Source organism: Pelophylax lessonae (genome assembly GCF_965119305.1).
Source record: "Pelophylax lessonae genome assembly, chromosome: 2".
NCBI classification, from domain to species: domain Eukaryota; kingdom Metazoa; phylum Chordata; class Amphibia; order Anura; family Ranidae; genus Pelophylax; species Pelophylax lessonae.
The window spans coordinates 104,616,456-104,631,817 of record NC_138769.1 but is presented as its reverse complement, the minus strand read 5'-3'; positions in this window follow the sequence as shown (position 1 = coordinate 104,631,817).

Below are 15,362 nucleotides of genomic sequence, written 5' to 3'. Positions count from 1 at the left end.
CTGTTGGCTATTGGGTATTTGGTTTCAACTTTGACCCTGATGAGGTATTGATATGGAGAAGGAGTGATACCTGAGAAAGCAGCGCACATGCCCTGAAACGCGTTGTGTCTCCTTCCCAATAGTGACGTCACACGCCAGTCGGCGCCACACTCCACGCTGCCATCCATCCAGCTTCTACCCAGAAACACTCAGTCCTCACTGGCGAGCTCCCCACTATACCGCGGCATCACATCCACCTGGACTGGAGGCACGGACTCTTCTGCTGCTGGATCGTCACCCTTAGATGAGCGCCTTAACCTGTACCCTATGTGAGTTTTTATTTGGCTGATTGTCCCACTTGCATTAAATATTACACTTAGAGGCACTCTTTGTCTTTCTTTTTTTCTTCTGTGGCTGTAGACTGCTTCCCAGACAGACTCGATTATGTTTAGATCAGGGCTCTGTGGGGGCCAAACCATCACTTCCAGGACTCCTTGTTCTTCTTTAGGCTGAAGATAGTTCATAATGACATTGGCTGTATGTTTGATGTCATTGTCCTGCTGCAGAATAAATTTGATGCCAATCACGTTTCCATGATGGATAAGTATCTGCCTGTATTTCTCAGCATTTATGTTTTGGCCCCCACAGAGCCATGACCTCAAAATAATCAAGTATACAGGGTAGTGTTACTTAGTTGTAGTGAGGAAAAAATATCCTCTATGGGCATTTCAGCCTTAGTGAGTGTCACCTAATTGGTTGCATGCCCCTGCGCACCCTACTAAGTCTTCTAGACCTCCATTGGAGTCCACTTGCTCAGCGAGGGATCTGTCTACCAATCCCTGCTGAGCAGATTGATGGCTGGTCCATGTCTGCTTTACTAATGCAGCCCGCTCTCCACTATGGGCGGTTAAATGTAAACAGACCGCCTGTCCCCTTACACCCCACTGCTATCTGATCCGATCCGCCAGACGCGCGGGGAACTAATCCCCATCAGTCTGTTTTAGACACTGGGTGGGTGTCCATTAACACCCACTCAGTGTTCATTTTGACGTCAAATTTCAATTGAGTTTTAGTTATACTCTTTGGACTGAAATGCCATTTTAGTTTAAGCTGTATTTTAGTCATCTGAATTGTTTTAGTTTTAGTCATATTATATTCAACTAAAATCGAATGGGTTTAGTTAAATTGTAATGCATTGTTTAAGCATTTCTCTAATCACTTGCTGACCAGGCCTTTTTCTGACATTTGTTGTTTACAAGTAAAAATCTAAACTTTTGGGAAGCGGTCATGGGAGTGAGAGCTCCGTGAACTCCCTAGCTTCGCGCTCTCTCCCCCGTCCGAATGAGCACCAGAGCTAAGTAGCTCAGAGACGCCCTACACGTGGAGCGCGGGAGGTCGACGGTGACACGGTCGGATCACCCTTCAATCACTTGCCCGGAGAGGGAGAGCACTGTACGCAGCAGGACCGGCGGGGTCAGTGACGGACCGCCAAGGAGTGTGTGCAATTACCGCTCCTGAGAGAGAAAGCTCGGCAGACAGCAGAACCGGCGGGGTCAGTGACGGACCGCCAAGGAGGTTGTTCACCCACCGCTCTTGAGGGAGAGAGCACTGCCTGCAGCAGGACTGATGGGATCAGTGATAGTCTGCTAAGGAGATCGCTCACCTACCGCTCTGTGGGAACCTAGGCGGAGACACACGGGAACCTCCAGGGAAGACAACGCCGAGACGCTATATGGCAGGAGCATCAAAGAGGTAAACCTTGGAAGAGGTGAGCAGACACTTTATCTTATAAATAAAACCTGCTGGAGGTTCACTAGCAGTTAAGTCCTTACACGGCAGCAAAGTAAGTAAGAGGAGCCTGCTAGAAGTGTGGTGCATTCAAGGAAAACCCATCAGTGCCTCATAGATAATATGACATTGTCGAAAAGGGAAGAAAAAGCTTGGGAAAAGAGCCGGTAAACAATAAAGCAGAGGGAGAAATAAGGCGGTTCTTATCAAAAAAAACAACCAGGGAAGGTGAGATGGCAGAGAGGAGGGAGGAGATACAGACTGACCTAGAGACTAGTGATATGACCGATTCTCGGGTCACCTCACCTTCAGGAGAATCCAGTCTGGTGGGGCAGGACGAGAGTCAAAGAGGAGATTTGAGCCCCCTAGTAAATCCCCAAATTGCAACCCAGACAGCCGAGCTAAAAGCCATCTTGAGTGCATTACCCACTAAATTGGATATGGAACAAATTATTGAACGAGTGGAGGAAACGCACCGCAGGGAGATGCAGTTGGTGAGAAAGGAGATACAGGTGTTGGCTCACCGGGTAGCAGAGGATGAAACAACAATAGCTTTAATTAAAGACCGGGTAACGGTTTTGGAACACGCAAGAGATTTACAGGAAGAAAGTGAAGGAACTATTTATATACAACTTGAAGATCTCGAAAATCGTAGTCGTCGAAATAATCTGAGGATTCGGGGCTTACCAGAGACGGTAAAGCAGGAACAGCTTATAGAGGTAACTAAGCAGGTGTTTAAAAAAATTATGGGGGATAAATTCCCGGCACAGTTGGAGGTAGAGAGGATACATAGGGTGTTCGGCCCTAGAAGATCAGAAGACAATCCGAGGGATGTGATATGTAAGCTTTATAGTTATGTACACAAAGAATCTATTCTGAGACTGGCCTGGGGCATGAAAGAGCTAAATTATGAAGGGACACCCATAAAAATTTTTTCGGATATCGCTAAAGCGACTCTACAACGACGAGCTTTGTTAAGGCCACTACTAGACCTGGCCAGGAGGCAAGGTTGCACTTATAGATGGGGATTTCCCTTCTCCATAACATTTTGCAGGAGTGGACATTACTTTACCCTGCGGAGAATACAGGAGAAATATGCACTGTTTACATTTCTGGGCACGGAACCCATAGATATCCCTAATTGGATGGGGCCCCTCGGGGTGAATAACAGAGGAGGGGATCATCGACATACAGAAACCCAGTCTTTAGGAAGAAAATGAAGAGAATAAATGAGAAGTGGAAGCGAGGAGAAGAGGGGGGATAGAAGATTCCCCCCCTTTTTCCTTTTTTTTTTTTTTCTCCTCTGTCCTAGTGACGCACGGACAAAGAAAGGGAAAACTGTGCTTTTTTTTGTGATTTTTTAAAAAAAAATTTTTTTGTTTTTTTTTTTTGTTTTTTTTCTTTTCTTTTTCAGAGGTGGACATATGGTGCACTGTTGCTGATGGAAGTGCCCACAATGGTGGGTGGGAGTAGAGAGGTTTTGGGGAAGAGTCAAGGAATAAGGGGTGGTAATAGAGCAGAGGGTAATTTTTTTTTTTTTTTTTCTACACATAATAACACTAATAATAATACTAGTAAAAGGGGTTTTCTTTTGGGGTCCATAGTACGTAACGGGGATCTTGTTTTTTTTTTTTTCCCCCTGAAGCACGGGGTGGTTCTCTTTGGTTCTTTTTTTTTTTTTTTTTTTTTTTTTTCACAATATATTGTGCATAAGACACGGGTTTTTTTTTATTCACGATATGTAAATGAAGGGGTGTTTTCTTTTTTTTTTTTTTTTCCCCTTCTCTTCATAGAGACACGGGTATTGGGTTTTTTTTTTTTTCCTTTTCCTTTTCCCTTCTCCCTCCCTCCTTTGTGGGGGGACCTAGGAAACTAAAGAACCAGTAGCCTGCTCACCTCTTTGTTTTTTTTTTTTTTTGGGGGGGAATGGGAGAGAGGGGGGTGAAAGTATAAACTTAATAATGTAAACTTGAGTCTTATTGTAGATGTATCTGAGCATATTAGAAGATTGTACGGAAGGGATATGGGTCCCCTCCCCCCCCCCCACTATATGGAGCGAGTGCTGGGATATTGCTGTATAAAAGTATAAATTTATTTGTATTGTAAATTTAGATGTATTTGAACATATTAGAAGATGGGATAGAAGGGATATGGACTCCCTCCCCCACCTTCTTTTTTTTTTTTTTTTTTTGGGACCATTGAAACTAAAGAGTCAATATCCTGCCCCTACCTCTCTTCCAGGGGGAACAGGAGAGAGGGGGTACTGTTGTACAAAAGTATAAACTTAACAGTGTAAATTTGAGTTTGATTGTGGATGTACTGGAATACACTAGAGGAGCGGTTAGGAGGGATATGGGAATTTTTTTCTTTTTTTTTTTTTTTTTTTTTTTTTTCTTCGGGGCAAGAGGAAAGGAAGAGGAGGAGAGAAACTTGAAGAAAAGTGGACTGGTATGAGCAATTAAGATCCTGGGAGTACAATGGGGGTACGACAGATAAAAGGGGCGAAAAATGAAATTTAAGGGCGGGGGGGGAGAAGCGGCGGGGGGATTTACTCATTGGCCTCTTCCGCTCACTTCCCCATTTAGGTAAACACACAAATGGCATTAAAGTGCCGTGTGTAAAAAAAAAAGAATAGATATTCTTCCCACTGAGGGAGCAGCGGGGACGAACCTTGGTCCTTGCCGTTGACTCAGAGGGATTAGTTAGGGGAAGAGGAATATATTTGGGTATTTGGGGTTTTTTTTTTTTTTTTTTTTTTTTTCTTCTTTTTCTCTTTTTTTTTCTCGGTGTGTTTTTCTTGCTCTCCTCCCGTCCTCCCACCCTCCCGGGGATGGACGACATAAAACTCATCTCCCTTAATGTGAAGGGATTAAATATCCCAGAAAAGAGACGAATTCTATTGATGGAATTAAAACGCCTCAAAACAAGCATAGCTTTCATTCAAGAAACGCACTTTAAGACAAATAAATTACCATACCTCAATAGTGGAGCTTTCCCGTATGTATATCATTCAACCAATATGCAAAGTAAATCTCGGGGTGTATCAATATTGATCGCTAATAGTATACCATGGACATATCAAGAAAGTAAAATTGATGTAAATGGCAGATTTTTGTTTCTAAAGGGTAAAATAGGAGACATACAAGTTACATTGGCAACATTATATGTACCGAACACCCAGCAGGATAAGTTTATTGCCAGAACACTGTCGGATTTGAGGGAATTTGCAGAAGGCCAACTACTTTTGGGGGGGGATTTTAATATCACCCTGACACCAGTAGTGGATACTTCCAATGGGCTATCAGTAACCCCACAGGGAATAGGTAGAAGAGTGGTAAAAATCTTACATAGAGAACAGCTAATAGACATCTGGCGACTCCAACACCCTTCTGAGAAAGAATTCTCATTTTACTCAAATCCTCATAAAAGCTACTCCAGGATTGACTTCTTCCTGGTCCCCCATGCCCAACTCCAGGCGGTTAGGAATACAGGGATAGATAACATCAGTTGGTCAGACCATGCCCCAATTTCAATGATCTATAGCTTGACCTCCATTAATTCACATAAACAACGTTTCTGGAGATTAAACGAAAGCCTTTTACAAAACCAGGAGGTTCTAATGGACGTAGTAAAGGAACTACAAAATTATTTTGAGATTAATGACCAAGCAGAATGTACGATAGGTACTCTCTGGGAAGCACATAAATCGGTAGTAAGAGGGGTACTAATAAAGCATGGGGCTAGAATCAAAAGAGAAAGAAATAGTAACCTAAAGGCATTACTAGAGAAATTAAAGAATCTAGAGAAGAATCATAAGCAGAAATCATCAGCACCTTTACTAGCAGAACTAATACTAGTCAGAAAACAGATAACAGATCTACTCCAATACAAGGCAAAAGCAGCACTACAAGTATCACAAAGATTTTCATATGAATCGGCAAATAAATGCGGGAAAATGTTAGCAAAGACAGTGCGGGATCAGAAGGGGAGGTCATATATACCTTATATAGTGGCGCCAGGGGGGGAAAGGAAAGCACTCCCGGGACAGATAGCAGGGGAATTTGAATCTTTCTTCTCGGCCTTATACAATCTGACGGATGATGAGAATATCGAGCAAGAGATAGAAAATTACCTGTCACAATCTGGTCTACCAGTATTATCGCAGGAGGCATGTTTGGCTATGGAGACAGACATTACGCAGGAAGAAATCCAGCAAGCTCTGAGATCAATGAGACAGGGGAAAGCGCCGGGCCCGGACGGGTTATCAAACCAATATTACCACACGTTATTTCACATATTGGGTCCATATCTGGGAAGACTATACAATGGGGTCGATGCAAATGAGATCTGGGCTAGAGATACCCTGACAGCCCATATCTCATTGATCTTAAAAGAAGGGAAAGATCCATCGCAGTGTGGGAGCTACAGACCGATATCTCTCCTAAACGTGGATCTAAAAATATATACTAAGATACTTGCTACAAGATTAACAAAATATATGCCAAACATAGTACACTTAGACCAGGTGGGGTTTATGGCAGACAGGGAGGCAAGGGACAACACGACTAGAGTGCTCAATCTGATGCAGGTGGCCAGCTCGTCTGGGACCCCCTGCGTCATATTGAGCACAGATGCGGAGAAAGCATTTGACCGGGTGAAATGGTCTTACATGTTTTCAGTCCTAAAACACATAGGAGTAGGAGAGTTAATGTTACAGAAAATAGCGAAAGTCTACTCAAACCCTACAGCAAGAGTAAAAGCAAACGGAATTCTTTCAGACCCCTTTGTAATAAAAAACGGCACAAGGCAGGGATGCCCGTTGTCTCCCCTCCTGTTCGCCTTATCGCTGGAACCCCTACTGTGCAGAATTAGAGCAAACCCGGACATAGGGGGGATAAAGCTGAAACAAACACAATATAAAATTGCCGCATACGCCGACGACCTTTTGTTTACGATAACAAACCCAGAGATCTCGCTGCCTAATTTACTGAAGGAAATTGAGCAGTACGGAATACTTTCCAATTTCAAAATAAATTATGGAAAATCGGAGGCAATGGGGGTGGGTATCCCAAAGCTGAAATTACCTATATTAAAAGCTAGTTTTAAATTTAAATGGAAGGACTCGGCGGTGAGATATCTGGGGATGTATGTACCTACAAATTTATCTAAGGTCTTTGAACTGAATTTCCCGCCATTGTTAGTAGAGACGAGGAAGATGCTGGGACAGTGGCAAGGAGGGCTGCAATCCTGGTTTGGGAGATGTAACTTATTGAAAATGAATATCCTCCCTAAATATTTATACCTTATGCGAGCATTACCGGTAAAAATACCAAATAATTTCTTTAAGAGTGTACACACATTATTTATCAAATATATATGGGCAGGGAAAAAGCCTCGTTTAGCCCGTAGTACCTTGGTAGTGTCAAAACAGTACGGGGGTCTAGCATTACCAGACGTACGCAAGTATTACCACGGTATACACCTAAGCAGAGTACTGGATTGGTGGCACCAGTCCAGTACAAAACTTTGGACGCAAATAGAACAAGCGCAAACTACGGTGGATTTAAAGAGGGCACTATGGTGTTACCCAAGTCTACCTGGAAATCTGAAATCCCACCCAATAATAGGTAATACGCTTCGTATAAGTCATTATCAAGGTATTCAACAAAAATTAACAACTATGGATTCACCCTTAGTCCCAATAATAGGAAATCCCAAATTCATTCCGGGCATGGAGGGGAAAGAGTATGTAAAATTGAAAGAAAAAGGGCAGGTACAAGTATCAGCTTTTTTGATAGAGAAAAAGTGGCCCTCGATTGCAAAATTAAAAGAGGAAGGGGGACCATTTGGCCTACCCTTTTGGCAGGCTAATCAGTTGCACCATTTTCTATCATCGATACCGAACCCAGAGCGATTTGATAGACCACTGACGGAGTTTGAGAGATTATGTGAAGGAGGAAGGAGTGTTTCGCGCACTCTAGCAACTTCATATAAATTATTAACCACACCAAAAGAGTTGATGAACTGGCCATGGGTAGAGAAATGGAGAAGTGAGCTAAACCGTGAGCTCACCCAGGAACAAATAGAAAGGATTCTTAGATTTACTTTTAGACCTGCAAGATGCGTTAAATCCCAAGAAACAAATTTCAAGATACTTACCAGGTGGTACAATACACCGGATAAAGTACACAAATGGTATCCACAAGAGACAGATAAATGCTGGAGGTGTAGGAAGGAGAAGGGCACAATTTTACATATCTTTTGGTCATGCGAAGTAATAAGGCCCTTTTGGGCGGAGGTAAGGAACTTGACCCAAACCTTTACAGATTATAAGATAGAGGAGGACCCAGCCTTTTTCCTATTCCATCTTTCTGAAATTCCAATTGGAAAATATGAGAGGTCAATAATACCTTTTCTATTAGATGCTGCAAAGGCATGTATCCCCTTACTGTGGAAAAAAACACGAGCGCCGTCAATTTCGGACTGGGTACGGAAGGTAGAAAATATTAGTAGAATGGAAGACTTGATCTTGTCCTCACAACATAAGCAGGAAAAATATAATAGCATCTGGGATAAATGGAACCTGTTTATGTTATCAGAGGCAGGCAGACGACTTTTTGTCGGCTAAAGGCCCGTACACACGTACCGATCGTCGGCATACAAACGTCGGCGGACGAAAGATCTGCCGATTGTACGCGTGTTAGTATGGTGCCTCCGACAGATGTCTGCGCTCAATCCGCGGACAAAAGTCTTTCGTGCAAACATGAAAATTTTTGTCTGCGGACACCAGAACGGACGATTGTTCGCCTGTCAGTACAGAATTCGGCCGACAGACCGCAGATTTGCAAGACTGGGCATGCTCAGAAAATTAAAAACACAGGGAAAGTTAACCATTACATGACATCACTTCTGCAGTCAGCTGAAGTCTGCAGACAAAATTCTTGTGCTGTCCTTGTGCTGTCTTTGCACTTTTCAACAGACACCGACATCCCGGGGAGAAAAGAGGAACATTTGTATGCCGACCATTGGTACGTGTGTACGGGGCTTAAGAGGGCTCGATAGAGATCCTGTTTATGTTATCAGAGGTAGGCAGACGACTTTTTGTTAACTAAGAGGGTTCGATAGAGGACTGGAGATAGGGGGGGGCGCGTCGGTCATCTACGGGAGGGGGGGATTGAGAGGAGGAAATGCTTGTTTGGTAATTCTGTTTTTTAAATAAGGAATTTTTTTTTTTTTTTTTTTTTTTCTTTTTCTCTTTCTTTCTCTTTCCTCTGTGGGGGGTGGGGGGGGGGAATAATAAACTGGGCAACAGCACTGGGATCAGGTGCCAGACGGGCTAATATATGAAGGTCTGAAATACCATCTTGAGATATAGTTGAGAGATACCTATGAGGATGTACTGTTGCCATTGTGTTTATGTTTTGGGAATTTGTTGAATTTTTATGTCTTGTTAATTTTTGTATGAAATGATTTAATAAAACTATATTTGAAAAAAAAAAAAAAAAATCTAAACTTTTTGCTAGAAAATTAGTTAGAACCCCTAAACATTATATATATATATATATATATATATATATATATATATATATATATATATATTTTAGCAAAGAAGCAAAGACACTAGAAAATAGAATGGCAGTTGTTTCAATATTTTATGTCACACTGTTTGTGCAGCAGTTTTTCAAAAGCAATTTGTTTTAAGTAAAAATAAACTTTAATAAAAAAACAAAAAACAAAAAACACGTTAGCCCAATTTTTTTGTATATTGTGAAAGATGATGTTACACCGAGTAAATTGATACCTAACATGTCATGCTTTAAAATTGCGCACACTCGTGGAATGGCGATAAACTACGGTACCTAAAAATCTCCATAGGCAATGCTTTAAAAATGTTTATAGGGTTACCTGTTTAGAGTTACAGAGGAGGTCTAGTACTAGAATTATTGTGCTTGCTCTAACGATCCCCGCAATACTTGCCATGTATGTATACACTGCTTACACAAACACAAACACGGAACCTACACTTTTAGTAAGCAACCAAGCGCTTAGTGAGGATATCAATCTGTAGTATGGTAACAAATGCTGCTACTTAATAGCAATGTATGAAAAAGTAGAATATGTATAGATGCAAGATCAGATATATTCTAGTAGCGCAAAAGGAGATGATAACCTCTCTCCCCTACCACACAATAAAAGAAAACTTAAATATAATTCAATTTAAAAGGAAACTAAAAAACAGTCCCAGTGCAGGATAACCTGCATAAAACAGTCCACCAACGCAGCGTAGAATAGATCACGTAAATCCACACTGATGTGTCACTTGGGGAGTTCTAATGGTGCAGATAAACAGGATCACCTTAACCACCACCTCTGTGCTCTGAAAGGGGGGGGGGGGAGGCAATGCACACTCACCGACTCCAGTGGCCCAGTGACTCTTGCCACTGAGCAAACCAGCCAAATCTCAGTCACATCCACTAGAGGGCTCCGGAATGAGATCAATGGTATAGGCTCTATCGAATGCGACTCCAGTAGCCCAGTGCCTCTCACTGTTGAGCAAGCCAGCCAAATCTCAATCACATCCACTTAAGACTCCGGAATGGGACCAATGATACAGGCTCAATCAGGTGCAATCACATGTAAGGAAGGAATAGAGCTCGACTAGTGTAATAACGTTTAACACTCAATTTATTCCATAAACAACATACATTGCACTCACATGACATCAGTTGAATAATCGCATATATAGAGGTGTACACCCATCGGGACCCGTGCCCAGACTCCACGCCGTGGATACCGTGCCTTCCGGGTGATCAGACTCCTCGTACACTTGATTAGGTTACGCCGCCTGGCCACGCCCCGACGCGTTTCGTACTTCCGACTTCCTCACGGGGGCGTCCAGCCATGTATGGTTGGAACACTGTTCACATATGCGTGTGCGACTTACATATGTGTTTGCCTCTGCGTGTGAGTTCAGAGGGACGGGGCACTTTACATTTTTTTTTTTTATTTATTTTACTTTTTATTTTTTCACTGTCCCTTTAATTTTTTTTGATAATTTTTATTCCTATTACAAGGAATGTAAACATCCCTTGTAATAGAAATAAGCATGACAGGTCTTCTTTATTGAGAGATCCGTGGTCAAAAAGAATTCAGATCTCTCATTCACCTTTAACCACTTAAGCCCCGGAAGATTTTACCCCCTTCCTGACCAGGGGGTATTTTGCGATTCGGCGCTGCGTGACTTTAACGGACAATTGCGCGGTCGTGCGACGCTGTACCTAAACAAATTTGACGTCCTTTTTTTCCCACAAACAGAGCTTTCTTTTGGTGGTATTTGATCACCTGTGCGATTTTTTGATCATGCGCTATAAACAAAAAAAAGCGTAAATAACAATATTTTTCACATTTTTTTATATGAAATTCCCCAAAAGAAAATGTAAAAATCAAATTTTTTTAACATTTTCGGCCAATTTGTTTTATGCTACATATGTCTGGAAAAAAAAATTGCAAAAAGCGTATTTTGAATGGTTTGCGCAAAAGTTATCGCATTTACTAACAAAGGGAAAGATTTTTGTCATTTTTGTTGTTTTTTATTTTAACACGTAATGGCGGTGATCTGCGATTTTTTTTGTGGTACTGCGACATTGGGGCGGACAGATCGGACCCTTGACTGACATTTTTGACACTTTTGGGGTTACCAGTGACATTTCTACAGTAATCAGTGCTATACATATGCACTGTTACTGTAAAAATACAATGGTAGTGAAGGGGTTAACTTTATTTGAGAGGGAGGGGCTGTGTGTGTCCCTAGGGGCGTGATTCTAACTGTGATTGGCTGTGGCTTGAAGTGTAGGAACAATGATCAACGGTCCTATATAGTAGAACCGTATGATCACTGTTTCTACACAGGGGAGAATGACAGGCAGTTTGCTTACACTAGCCGCCTGCCTTTCTCCCGCTGTCACGGACGATCGTGAGTGAGCGGCGGACATCGGGTCCGCCGCTCACACGCGTGGGGGGGTCCGTGACCGCGTGGGTACGTCACTTTGCCTGTGAGGGGCTGACCGCCGCAGTATATGTACTTGCGGCGGTCGGCAAGTGGTTAAAAGCAAAAAAATGTAAAAATAAAAGTAGTTTTGACTTTAAGAAGAAAAAAAAATGTCTTAAAGCCAGAGAGGCGGAAGCGACATCAGACGTCACTTTGGTCCTCCAAGGGCAAAGAGCCGAGTGGGGAGCTATCTTTTCCTCACTCGACTTCCTTCCCAGGCATCTGAGGGATCGGATCGGCTCCGGGCTTACCGACGGCTCTGGTAAGCTCAGAGACGTCCGGAGGGGGCACCTCCTCTACTGCCCATAAAAGTGATCTCACGCGAATTTGCTGTTGGGACAAATTTTATATGAAAACCGACCGCCTGACTGAAAAAAATATATCAGGGTTATGGCAGCTAGTTTTCCTGACTTAGAAAAAAGTTCCTGCACTACTTTGGTGCGACTTCAACACGACTTGCATTGATTTCTGTTAAAGAAGTTGTATGCAAGCCGCGATGAAGTCGCACAGGAATGTCATGCGACTTTGAAGTAGCGGCAGTGGACAAGGGCTTAGCCGTTGTGATATATAACGTCTTTATAAATAAAACCAAGTTTCATTAAAAAAAAAAAATATTGCAACTTTAAATTATTACAAATCCCTAAAAACTGTAAACTTAATTGGCTGTGATGTCATTGCACATATTACCTGAATATATTACCAACATTAAATATTAAGAAAAAAAAATAATAAGAAAAACCTTTTTTTTTCTTTCTTTCAGTAGATGCCTCCTACTCATTCTTATGTAGTAGTGCAGTATTATTTTTACGTAGAATTTCAATTTAGTTTTAGTCATACTCTGAGTAAGTCTAGGTTCACATCTATGCAGGCTGCACTTGTTGCGCTTTTCCGTCTCGTTTTGCGGTGCATTTTGTGCTTTTAAACCCTTGTTTTTGATGCGTTTTTGCATGCAGCTTTCATGCTTTTTGCATTTTGTGTTTCACATTTTTTTAAATTTGCCCTTTAAAACACTGTATATAGCTGGTTGCTAAGGAGTTAGCTGGGAAGCCGGCCGCCGCGTCCTTAACAACAGATGAGTCATCAGCTGTAAAAATAAAGAATTGCCAGCTAAAAAATGTGAGAAAACCTTCCCCACTCCCCCAAATCCATACCAAGCCCTTCGGGTCTGGTATGGATTTGACGAGGACCCCCACGCCGAAATTAAAAAAAAACAAATGGCATGGGTCACCCCCAATCTGTACCAGACCCTTATCAGAGCATGCAGACTGGCAGGTCAGGAAAGGGAGGGGATGAGCGAGTGTCCTCCCTGCTCCTGAACCATACCAGGCTGCATGCCAATCAACATGGGGGGGGGGGAGGGCTTTGGAGTGGAGGGGGCTTTGAGGCAAACCTGACCAGGGTTGTGGGGGTGTGTGGGTAGGGGGCTTATCGGAATCTGAAAGCCCCCTTTAAGTAAGGGGTCCCCAGAATCCTGCCCCCCCCCCATTTAAATGAGTATTGGCTATCTGTTCACCAAAGAAAAAGCAGTGTAGTGTTACAAAAAAACATTTCCCTTGTCGTAGCTTAATCACAATGTCTTCTTTCTCCGCTTCCTCCGCTGATGTCTGATTTCTGGACCGGAAGATTTTCCTCCTTAATGACCAGATCATTTTTTGATTCGGCACTACATTACTTTAACTCACAATTGCGTGGTCGTGCGGCGCTGTACCCAAATAAAATTTATGTCCTTTTTTCTCACAAACAGAGCTTTCTTTTGGTGGTATTTGATCACCTCTGAGATTTTTATTTTTTGAGCTAAAAAACAAAAAAAGAGCGACAATTCTGAAAAAAAAAAACAATATTTTTTACTTTCTGCTATATAACATTCCCAATAAAAAAAATGTAAAAATCAAATGTTTTCATCATTTTAGAAAAATTTGTATACTGCCACATATTTTTGGTAAAAACAAAATCCCAATAAATGTTTATTGATTGGTTTTCGCAAAAGTTATCGCGTCTACAAACTAGGGGAAAGATTTATGTATTTTTTTATTATTATTTTTTTTATTTACTAGTAATGACGGCGATCAGCAATTATTAGCGGGACTGCAACATTGAACATTGCAGTGAACAGATCGGACCCCTAACTGACATTTTTGACACTTTTGGGGGGACCAGTGACATTACTACAGTAATCAGTGCTAAAAATATGCGCTGTTACTGTAATAATGACACTGACAGGGAAGGGGTTAACACCAGGGGCGATCAAAGGGTTAAATGAGTCCCTAGGGCAGTGATGGTGAACCTTGGCACCCCAGATGTTTTGGAACTACGTTTCCCATTATGCTCATGCACTATGCAGTGTAGTGGAGCATCGTGGGAAATGTAGTTCCAAAACATCTGGGGTGCCAAGGTTCACCATCACTGCCCTAGGGGGTGCTTTCTAACTGTGGGGGGGGATATCTTTACTGAATGAACAGAGGGACCTGTGTTCCTCTTATTTGAACTTGTGTTCATTACTGACAGAACATAGGTCTGCCGTGTTTACCGTGGAGACCGCCGTTCTGTCTCTACGTGGAATGATCGCGGGTGCCCGGCAGCAATCGCTGCCGCCGGACCCACTTATGCCTCGTTTACACTGAGCGGATCGGTTCGGGTCGGTTCGGTACGGTACGCTAATTTGAGTGTTTCCATTATGAAAGTGGCCCATACAACCGAACAAAACCGCACCATTCCTGGTCCTGCTTCAGATGTAGGGCCATAGGAAATGGTACGGTACAGTACGGTTAGGGCGGAGCTACTGGCGTCACACGTTAGATTCCACTGATTGGCGGACAGGAAAACTTCAATGCTCACGTCAAATGAAAGAGCAAAACAAACACCTCAATTGCTGTAAACCCTGCATGGTCCCTGGTGGCCCGACTTGCAGTGGAAACGCTCACCTGAATAGACCGGACCATTCTAACCCTTCCAAACTGTACCGACCCGAACCATTCCGCTCAGTGGAAACAAAGCATTATTGGCTCCCCCTGTGGCGAATGAGTGCGTGCGCGTGCACCCCCACTCGCGGTCCTGCAAAGCGATGTACAATTACGTTGTTTCGCGGGACAGAGCCGACCTGCTGCAGTATATGTACTGCAGGTGGTCGGAAAGTGGTTAAAGGAGAAATAATTAAAAAAAAAAAAAAAGCAAAACGAATTAAAAATGAATGAAAGCCGGGGGTGGGGGGCCTGGATGGCAAGGCTCCGGTCCATGGAGACAGCCAGCAAGGTGTTCTCCAGATGTATATGCCACTGCCATAAGCTCCTCTGCGGGCCATGTAGACTGTTTAGCATTATTATATGTTATCTTCCACTACAGTTGTTAATTGTAGGTATCTTTGTGTATTTTTTTTCTTACAAAACGTAATAAACATTTTGAAATCTAAAAACTAATCAAAAATGTGACTCTGGTGCGACTCTATTGAAGTCTATTACACCCAAAACGCAGTCTGTTTTGACCTGAAAAATGCACAGATGTGAACGTGTACCGTAGGAAACTATGTTAACCTCCCTGGCGGTATGATTCT